Here is an 11,249-nt window from a genome sequence, read left to right on the forward strand (position 1 = left end):
TAAATCAACGTGCTCTAGTTGTGTTGTTAAACAAAACAAATGTTTTAACAGCAGTTGAATTCCAGTACAGTCCATTTCAGTTTTCTTAATACTGTTCATGATCATCTGTAAGCTTAAATGAATAACACTGTATTTGAGAATATAATTCATGTTTGTAAAAGTTTGCGCAAATATTAAGCTGTGTCGATGTGTACGTATCCATATGAGTGATTGTACATGTATGTGTATGTGTGTGTGTTAGCGTGGAACAAAAAAATTCTTCAATGTGTAAAATGTCATTCCAGTACATGAGAGATTGTGTGACAAATTCAGACCTGTTAAATAGAAACTAGTGTTTGTAATCTATATGCATTCCTTTACATACAAACACGGACAGAATAAATAAAACTAGTGTTTGTAATCTATATGCATTACCACATTATTTTTGCATTTACCATAGTTTGACACCCAGTAGCCGATGTATTTTTAATGCCTGGGTGTCATTAAACATCTATTATATTCTATTCTATATGCATTCCTTTACATACAGATGCAGACACGTGAAATAAAACTAGTGTTTGTAATCTAGATGCATTTCTTTACATACATATGCAGACACATTAAATAAAACTAGTGTTTGTAATCTAGATGCATTTCTTTACATACATATGCAGACACATTAAATAAAACTAGTGTTTGTAATCTATATGCATTCCTTTACATACAAAGGCAGACATATTAAATAAAACTAGTGCTTGTAATCTATATGCATTCCTTTACATACAAAGGCAGACACGTTAAATAAAACTAGTGTTTGTAATCTATATGCATTCCTTTACATACAAAGGCAGACACATTAAATAAAACTAGTGCTTGTAATCTATATGCATTCCTTTACATACAAATTCAGACACATTAAATAAAACTAGTGTTTGTAATCTATTTGTATTGCTTTACATACAAAGGCAGACACATTAAATACAACTAGTGCCTGTAATCTACATGTATATGCATTCCTTTACATACAAGTCCATACACTGTATGCATTTAAATTTATACATTAGCAACCTTGTATGCTCAAGGATACCTGGAGATATAGCTTTAATCTGTACATTCACATTATATCGTTTATGTATTGATACTACTGGTAAAAGAAAACATTTAAAATAGGATGGTAAAACAAAATTTAGCAAAATTGTTAACAGCATAATGGAAAATATTTTGTGAAACTAGATTTTTAAGTTTTAAGGTGTACTGTCACTTTGTAATACTAGTTTCTAGTGATATTTGATCAGTGTTATTGTGCACTGTCAGATCCTTTTTATATACCCGTCTTTGACGGGTCGTATTATAGTATGGAGCTGTCCGTTTTGTCTGTAAATGTTTCATTTCCGGAGCATATCTTCCTTATCAATTCATATAGTATCATCAAACCTTGCATGCAAGTACAACTTGGGATGGCGGTGTGTCACATGCTATAACTAGGTCACTGTGACCTACTTTTAACGCATTACAGCACATTAAAGGAAATTTTTGTCGGCCATATCTTCCTTATCATTTCATATAGAATCATCAAACCTTGCATACAAGTACAACTTGGTATGGTGATGTGTCACATACTATAATTAGGTCACCTTGACCTACTTTTCATGCATTAGTGTAGATTAATGGAAATCCGCTTATACCTTGTCAATTCATATAGGGTCATGAAAACTTGCATGCATGTAAATTAAAGGAAATTGTCGTCAGTGTCATATCAGAGAGAGAGAGAGAGAGAGAGAGAGAGAGAGAGAGAGAGAGAGAGAGAGAGAGAGAGAGAGAGAGAGAGAGAGAGAGAGAGAGAGAGAGAGAGAGAGATTTATATTCAGGGAATATTACTTAAGTACTCTTATTTTTGTATTTGACATTTTTGTAGATTGTGTGCACTTGTGTTATTGAAAGTGTACATAGTAATATTTGAACCGAGTGCTGTTTTTTTTGTATTGTTGTGAACTCATTGGATGTATACATTTATATTTGATTTATCGAAAAACTAACAAATGTTTTTTAATTCAATAGCCTGATGTTCTTATATTATGTTGATATCCAAATCTTACTCTCTTTTTTTTTAAACTTCACTATCATAGTTTTGTAGCATTGTTTGTTTTACTTTACTATTGGATTAATTTTTATTTGTTTATTAATTAAAGACATAAATGTTTTATATCAGTCACTAAAAACATGATAAATCAGCGAGTAGACGAAGGAAAATGGGACACTTGACGAAAGCACTGGAGGACGTTATACTGACAGAAAGAAAAAAAGATCACATCAGTAATAAAAGTAAAGATTAACTGCAACTAAAACCTTCATCCATAGTGTGAGGAAGTTATCAATGCTATTAATAATTAATCAGTCCCGTCTTCGCTGCTTGTGCTGTCTGTCCAGGAAAGTGGGTTAATGGTTAGTGAGAGACACCCACCCAACTCGCTCTGGATGGAAGCTGGTACTGAGAGTGCGAACTCAGTACCTACCAGCCTTAAGTTTGATGGCTTAACTACAGCACCACCGAGGCCGTTGTTAAACGAGTCTAGAAATAGTAGTTGCATTGCAAATGATATGGTATTGTGTGGTATTTGACATAACCTTTAAGGTGGGGTATGTTATTAGTCGTAGGATCAACTCCAATCCCAACCCCTATGTGAATTAAATTTTTTCTACTGGAATATATCAAAGGCTGTGGTATGTGCTCTCCTGTCTGTGGGATGGCGCCTATAAAAAATCCATTGCTACTAATGGAAAAATGTAGTGGGTTTCATCTCTGTGACTGTCAAAATAACCATATTGTTTCACATCCAATGGCCGATGATGATTAAATCAGTGTGCTCTCGTGGTGTCGTTAAACAAAACAAACTTCTTCCTTTCTGAAGGAAAGTCCATATTCATTATCCCATGCTGCTGTTCAGTACGAGTAGCCTGTGTGTGGATTTCGTCTCTCCCTATCTAGACCGAACATTGCAGAAACATTGTTAAACATCAGATACCTCTCATTGAATATGTTCTGCAGTCTTGTTAAGCAAACATCCCAGATTACTGGCAGTTGCATTGTTCAGTAATAATAACAACAACCATATTTATTTCAATTCGTTCAGTTGGTAATTTAGAAAATGTCGGTAGTTTTGTTACATTATAAAATGTGATTTTCTTTGCTTGCTTTTATTGCAAATTGAAAATCAGTCTAGTCATATTTAGATATTTTACCAAGTCAAGTTAGTGTTTTTTTTGTTTCTTGTTTATTTTTTTAGTTATTATTTTTTGTTTTTGGTAATAAAACACTATTGTTGTTAATACAGCTATCGTTTTAGTTTTCTTTATGCTACTAAAATTTAACTGTACTAGAATACCTGAGCTTAGATCTCTTTTGTACACCTGTATCATCCATACCATTAGTATATTTTGATTGTTAGTAATGGATTCTTTGGCATGCTGTTGCGTCAAAACACGACAGGGAAATCAGTTAATGAACTGGACAATTATTTTTCATACCTGTATCTACGAATCCATTTAACAGCAATAATGAAAAGTGTTCCTGGGTGTCTTTAAAGCGACATTATTCGAAGTATTTAAGGTAATAGCCATATTCATGACGGTGAAATATTAATGTTTATGATACTCATACGTATATATTGTTACATTAGTTAATTATCAATCAGTTTGGTTTCTGGCAAGAGCATCCCATTAAAGTATTAATTACTAAGGACAGCAACATCCCCTGGTTAATTCCTACATGTATGTCTAGTGTTTATAGTAGCGCAAACTGGAGTTACCTCATTTTAATACTTAATAAATGTCGAAATTACTGAATTATTACAAAGTAAAATCCAATATGAGGTACTGCAAATAATAATGCTGCTCTGACACAGGCTCACATGAACACATTATATATACCCCCCCCCCCCGAAATCCTCAAATGATATTCAGTATACATGCACCGGTTAGCGCTAAGTTTTTTTTGGGGGGCGTGCTTTTTAATTGTGGAAGAGCTTAAAAGCTCTCAATATTTTAAAAGTTGGCAATACGGAATGGGGAGCAGACCGCAAGGTTATGCTCCGTTTGTATTGATCTCTTTGCGAGGTCAAAACTTGATTATGGATGCATTGTATATGGGTCGGCACGCACGTCTTACTTGCAGATGCTAGATCCTATACACAACCAGGGACTTAGGCTTTGTCTTGGTGCATTTAGAACATCTCCTGTAGAGAGCTTGTATGTTGATGCACACAACCTTGTTTGGGTGTTAGACGTGCAAAGCTTTCTCTGCAGTATGCCACCAAGATTAAATCATCATCAAAACATCCTACACATTCAGCTTCTTTTTTTGTCGCTTTCCGACATGGATTTAACTGACACTTTGGAAACTTCTTCATATTTTGTTTTACCACCTTGGTGTATTACACCACCTAAAATTGTGTTTGATCTTGCGCATCTAAAGAAGTATCGTACACATGCTGTTGTGTACAAGCAATTTTTCATGGAAAATTAAGACAAGTACCGTGATTACATTCCTGTTTGTACAGACGGATCACGGGATGGGAATTCTGTGGCTTATGCTAGTTTTTCCATCGGACACAATACTTTCCATGAGACTGCCTGACTCGTCATCGATCTTTAGTGCTGAAGTTTGGGCAGTCATTAAAGCCTTAGAAGAAATCAAGGATTCGATTGCATCCAAATTTATTATTTTTACTGACTTTCGCGTCTCCAAGCTTTATGCATTATGAAGCTGGGCCATCCCCTAATTGGAATGGTGATACAAAAGTGTCTTTTTATCCATTGCCAATTAAGACATTGTATTCTGTTGGGTGCTCAGCCATGTTGGCATCAGGGGTAATGAAAAGGCAGATTCAGCTGCCAAGTCTGCTTTTGATTTGCCTCATGCCAGGGTTTGTGTGCCTTATACTGATTTTAAATATAGTATTAACCAATTTATCTTTTCGACTTGGCAACATGATTGGGACGGTGCGGTTGCGAACAAGCTTCATGCCATCAAGCCAAGTCTTGGGAGAGTGGCAGTCTTCCTATAGACAGTGCATGCCGGAGGAAATAGTCTTGTGTCGGGCTCGCCTCGGTCATACATACTTGACCCATTCATTTATCTTGAAGAAAGATTCTCCACCTTAGTGTGTGCATTGTCAGTGTACTCTGACGGTGCGCCACATTTTGGTGGAGTGTAAACATCTCAAAGAAATTAGAAAATATATTTTTGGTCAGAGAAATGTGATGGAATCATTTCGATTCCATCCAGAATTTGTTTTACAATTTATACGTGATACTGACTTTTATTCTACATCTTAATTATAACCTATCTGTGATATTTGTATTTTTGCACAGTTCTTTACACCGTGTTTTTATTTAACTATTGAATTACTATATTGATGTGGTTCGCCATTTAATGTTTTGCATTTACCATAGTTTGACACCCAATAGCCGATGTATTTTTCGTGCTGGTGTGTCGTTAAACATTAAATCATTTTTAATTGTGTGTGTGTGTGTGTGTGTGTGTGTGTGCGTGTAAAAAAAATATCGAGGACGCCGCAAAGTAAGCAGACAAAAACAAATTAGGCCTACAATAAAAAAAAAAAAATGATGAAATGATGATGATGATCGTGCCCATATACCACTAGGGTTTCGAACACGCCCATCCCGAGTCCGACCTCCGATAAGATCGGTGGCCTGACTCGGGATGGGGGGGGGGGGGGGGGGGGGGGGTTGAAACTGGGCAGAATTTTGAAAATAGCAATTAGTAAAGAAGTTAATATATAAAATAAAAAAAATAAAAAGGTTACAAGCCAAAAATAAAAAAAGAATTGACTGCTCGGCCGAATATTTATATAATTTGGAGCATTTTAGAAGGACAGTCCAAAATTAACTAAGAGAAAGAAGAGAGGATATTAAAACAAAAGAAGTAATTTCGACATAAAATTTTGAACGCAGATCTAAAAGTTTAAAGTCCGATCGATATGTCCACGCGAGTGGCCTCGTTAAGGCCGTTTGGGTGCACAGCATCTACGGGGAGGTGATGTTGTTCCTCTCCTCAAAGTGAGGCACCAGTCTCCTGTAGCTGTGGGCGCTAAGGCAGTGGACCATCTGTGGGTACTGGGCGCCGGTGACGATCTTCATGATTCTGTGGATGGTGAAATGAACTTTTGATTTGAAGTTGTATATTCATTGTATACATTGTGACGTCAAGGTACAGAAATAAAATTATAATACTGACTGAACTAAAAAATATTTCTGGAACTCGTCCTTTTGTAGATATTTTTGTAACACTGTCACTGATGGATTTTTTTTTTAGACTCGTCAAGAAAAAAGAAGTAAAAAAGATGTACAAAAGAACTCGAGCCAGATATGGCAGGATAGCACAAACCATGGCCTTTGTTGAACCAGTTATGAATCACTGGTCGGTGCAAGTGGTTTACACCTACCCATTGAGCCTTGCGGAGCACTCACTCAGGGTTTAGAGTCGGTATCTGGATTAAAAATCCCATGCCTCGACTGGGATCCGAACCCAGTACCTACCAGCCTGTAGACCGATGACCTAACCACGACGCCACCGAGGCCGGCTCCAACGTCTATAACTGCTTCTCTTGAATAGAAAGTCCAGTTGTGTGCGCAATGCAATTTACTAGTTATTGCTTTGGACGTTTTAAGTATGTAACCTCCCTGAAATAGCTGCACAGTGGTATTTCATAGGCTCTAGATTTCAAAATGTCCTGGGGTGGGGTGGATGCCCCAGTTCCCCTATAATGTCTCGTGCCTTCCATGCTCATTCGTTCCAATAATTCATCTGCCACCCACCCCACCCTCACAAAAAATCCTGGCTTTACCATTAATTGAACAAAAACATGACAAAATTAAATGAACGATGACCGACGAGTGACAAAACGTTCGATATTAGAGTAATGTTCCTGATATTTTGCTTTTAAAATCATACAAAAATAGATGTAACATGTTTCATAATGTCCCAGATATCATTTGCCCTGGGCCACTTTCGCTCACTCGCAGCACTCCGTTGTCATTATCATTTATTAATAAGCATCTCCTGTCTAGTTCAAAACAGCGGTGCCCGGAATGTCCTGTTTTAGTGTAATTCCACATCAAACGTTTAAACACCTGTGCTATTTATTATTTATAACACTGGTTATTTGTAATATATAGATAATGGAATACAAGAAAATGATGTGATCAAAATGCATTGATCTTTCAAAATTGCCATTATTTTAAAATGATATCACGCAGTACATTATTTCACAATTCTGCGGCAGTGAATAAAAACTGCAACTCCACAACATTCATATCAGTTTTAATGCAGGGTTGTTGAGGATAACACACGATGAAGGTGGATGCTTGTGGTTCTATTAAAATGGTGCATTGCCGTATCTTATTAATATTATGTACACTAAGTGAATTTATTGCTGCTACAATTGATGCTAACTGCAGTGAACATGTAACACCAACATCACTCCAAACGAGTTTAACCACCAACAGTGACATGACTGAAATCGTTCAGAACGTTTCTGTTTCTACACGGAAAGATGTAACACCGATTGCTCTCCAAGTGATTTCTGCCACTAAGCAAGACAAGAAACGACAGAACCATGACAGATGGGCCACGTTACCCACCAGCATGGGTCCAGCCTTCCTCAGCCAGACGTCATGGACCCTGGTTTTCCACCTGGATCTGTACCACATTCTCAGTCCGGTTATTCGCCTAATTTCCCATCTAGTTTTCAAGGTTCTCAATATGGTTTACCACCTGGTTCATCGCCACATGGTTCATCATCACCAACAGCGCGAGAGTTGTCCAGTCCTTGGGGTCACATCACACACTACTTCACTGACTTTAAAAGTCAAGTTGTGGCACTGAATTCAGAGTTTTGTGGACGAACTTGCAAACTCTACCATAGCCTCAAAGCAATTTATATATACGGCAATTGTGATGACTGTAGCTGCAGTGATAACTGCAAGGTACTTTGAAATTGCTGTCCCGATCTTGTTCTTCTTTACAACCAAACGCACAACCTAACCAATCTGGGATACAGAGAAGATCGACTACCACTGACCAGTGACGCCATATACTATCTAATGATTACTCAATGTCCTGGATCTTATAATGATAAACACCTAAAGTCAGCTTGTGAAAACCCGTCATACTCAGACTGGTCGAGTGTAGTTCCACATGCTAACGTGGACTCGGGCACGTCGTTCAGAAACATTTACTGTGCCAAGTGCCATGGACAGAACAACACCAAAACGTGGTCTACGTCAGTCAAATGTTCATCTTTTGATAACTCATTGCTGGAAGCAACGTCAGGCTCAGGATTATTCAATGCTACATTGAAAAGCAAAAGATGCTATTTTCTTTTCAATCCACCTGGTAATGTGAAACCGGAACGATGTAGACGAACAAGAGAGGATGCAGTCATAGGACGTTGTAATGTTACAGGTGACTGGGTATTGCATGACAAGAACGTCGCACGTGCTTGTTCAATGTACACACATGTAGTCTTTGAGACCTACAGGAATATTGTTTGTTACATGTGTAATACGAACCTTAGATGACGTGCCGTCATAAAGAAGACATCCCGTCCTGGTATGAAAGATCCCACGACAGTGTCCTTAACAGCTCTGATTGATTTCGACAACACGCTGGAATCCAGAGGTCATGTTTATTCACGATATGCAGATACTCGGTCAAACTCCACCAGCAGTGGATCGGTGGTAGCATATTTAAATCAGGTTGGTTTTATATAGAGGAGAATGCAAAAGAAAGTGTGGATTTGTAAAAACGTAAAGCTGTAACTGATAGCTGTTGTTTTTTTGGTGTGTTTTGGGTTGGGTGTTGTTGTTTTTTTTTTTTTTTTTTTTTTTTTTTTTTTTTTTTTTTGGGGGGGGGGGGTTAAAATATATTTATTGGTTTATTTGTTGCTGGATTTTTTTTTCTTTTTTCGTGTATTTGTTTTTGTGTTGGATTCTTTTAAAAACAAATGCTTCAGACCCTCCGTAGGCAGGATAGTAAATATAGGTGTTTGACATACTATTTATGAGCATTTGTCTTACTTTTTTCTAGTGTCTCGATATGCCAGTCTCCTGTGCAGAAGGAAAGTGGCTAGCTAACGACCAATGCCACAGTTTGTTGGCCTCGTCCAACATGTTTGGATACAGAGTATGTTTCCAGACCAACATCAAAATCACAAATCAGCTGACATCGACTAAAGACCTCGAGAGGTTAGCAGAGATCCACTTCCCTCAAGTGAACTATGCAGGAATAAGACTCACTAACACGACAGCATATGTTCTAGAAATACAAAACTGTCCTCACAGAAATATGTACGCTGTGGTGCATTACGTGATGCTCGTTTATTCCGTACGCCCCTTGAACCGGGATCAATTTGAAAAAAAACTCATGGGTGACACGGTCATACTGACGAAATCTAACATCCATTTTCAGTACAAAGCAGGATGCAACAGAGTGGCGTCGCTAGCATTAATCAGAGGTGATGGTTATCACTGCTCTACGAAGTTACGCACGTTTGTTTTCCGAAGACGACTACGGCAAGGAGATTATGGCGAGAAATTAAGGAAAGGTGCAAAATACATTCAGCTGAGTAAGCAGCTCAGCTGTCCAAGAATAGTCCTGGATTCTTCGCAATACATTATCAAGAACCATACCAACTCATCTAATACTGGAGAATTTACACTTCCCGTTTTAGTTCTTCTGAGCACCAAGACCATTCTCAAAGACGAACATTTCCAAGAGTTGGATAATGGATCTGTTGTCATCTGCATTACAGAATACATGAATGCTACTTCTCAGAAGCCTATTTCGTGTATTTACCAATATCACGTGACAAACGCAATGCATCTTGGTATTGTTTCCTTTATTTGTACCTCGGTGTTATTGTTATTTTTAGCCTTAACGTTTCTGACATATTGCCTTTTTCCTAGTATGCGAACAATAGGCGGCGTCTGTAACATGGGACTTGTAGCCACAATGTTTGCAGCACAAGCCCTTCTTGAAATTGGTATGGAACAAAATGATGACATCATTGTTTGTCAAATTATTGGTATTTTTATTCATTTTCTTTGGCTGGCAGCTGTAGTTTGGATGAATGTGTGTACCATTTTGGTTTTTCTGAAGTTATCATTCCCACTTAAGTGTAGAAATTTCGATCACAATCGTAGGAAAATAATTTCTCTTTCTGCCCTGTATGCTAATGGAGCTTCTGCTTTAATTGTGTGTCTGAACATAGCTATAAATATTACCTGGCGAGGTCATATTGGGTATGGGACTAATATTTGTTACCTTAATACCAATTTTTCTAAAGTATATTTCTTTAAGGTTCCTATGGGAACAATCGTAATGGTAAATATTTGTTTATCTTTACAATATGTAGACTTCGTCGCCATGATTCGGTAAGTAGTACACGGGCGAGTAAAATCAATTTATTTTCGTGTATTAAGTTGTCCGTCATCACTGGACTGGTGTGGCTGTCCTCATATCTGTATGAGATATTCCACATCAAAGCGTTTGCCTACATCTTCACACTCCTTGTTGGTTCACAGGGTGTCCTTTTCTTTTTCGCTATTGTAGTTAACACAAACGTATTGTCGCTTTGGAACAGTTGCCTTATACGAACCAACAAGAATATTTTTTAAAAATATAAAAATTCAGATAATAATACATTAGCTGGAAACCTAACGATGTTCGATAATGTTTCGCACAGTGAAAGTTATGAACACCGAAGAAGCCATTCGAGAAAATCCAGACTATAAATTAAATAATAGTCTACAACACGTCAGGTGACGTTCAAGAACTTCACAGTGATAGGTTATTAGTTATTTGTAAATACAAATAGTTATTAATTGTGATAGACTAACAATTTACTTTTAAATAATAAGTCATCTGGCTTTATTATCTACCGTACTACCAATGACAGGCGCCCAAATGATATTGCAAGATAGGAATATATATTACAATTCCTTACACGCCCATTGTAGAGAACAACATTCGTTATTTTTGATAACACACACTATTAATACACACAAGTATGATACCAATGTAACGACCGGCTTCTCCTAGGTGATAACCAGGTCGCCACTGACATATCAGATAAAACAACACAATCGAAATCTATTGTTCTGTGACCTATAAGCTGACCTATAAGCTAGGACCGTAAAGAGGTTTTAGTTGAAAAACACGTTTAAATTAAACCTGTTTTTGTTTTTGA

This window comes from Gigantopelta aegis, chromosome 6, assembly GCF_016097555.1.
Source record: "Gigantopelta aegis isolate Gae_Host chromosome 6, Gae_host_genome, whole genome shotgun sequence".
NCBI classification, from domain to species: Eukaryota; Metazoa; Mollusca; class Gastropoda; order Neomphalida; family Peltospiridae; genus Gigantopelta; species Gigantopelta aegis.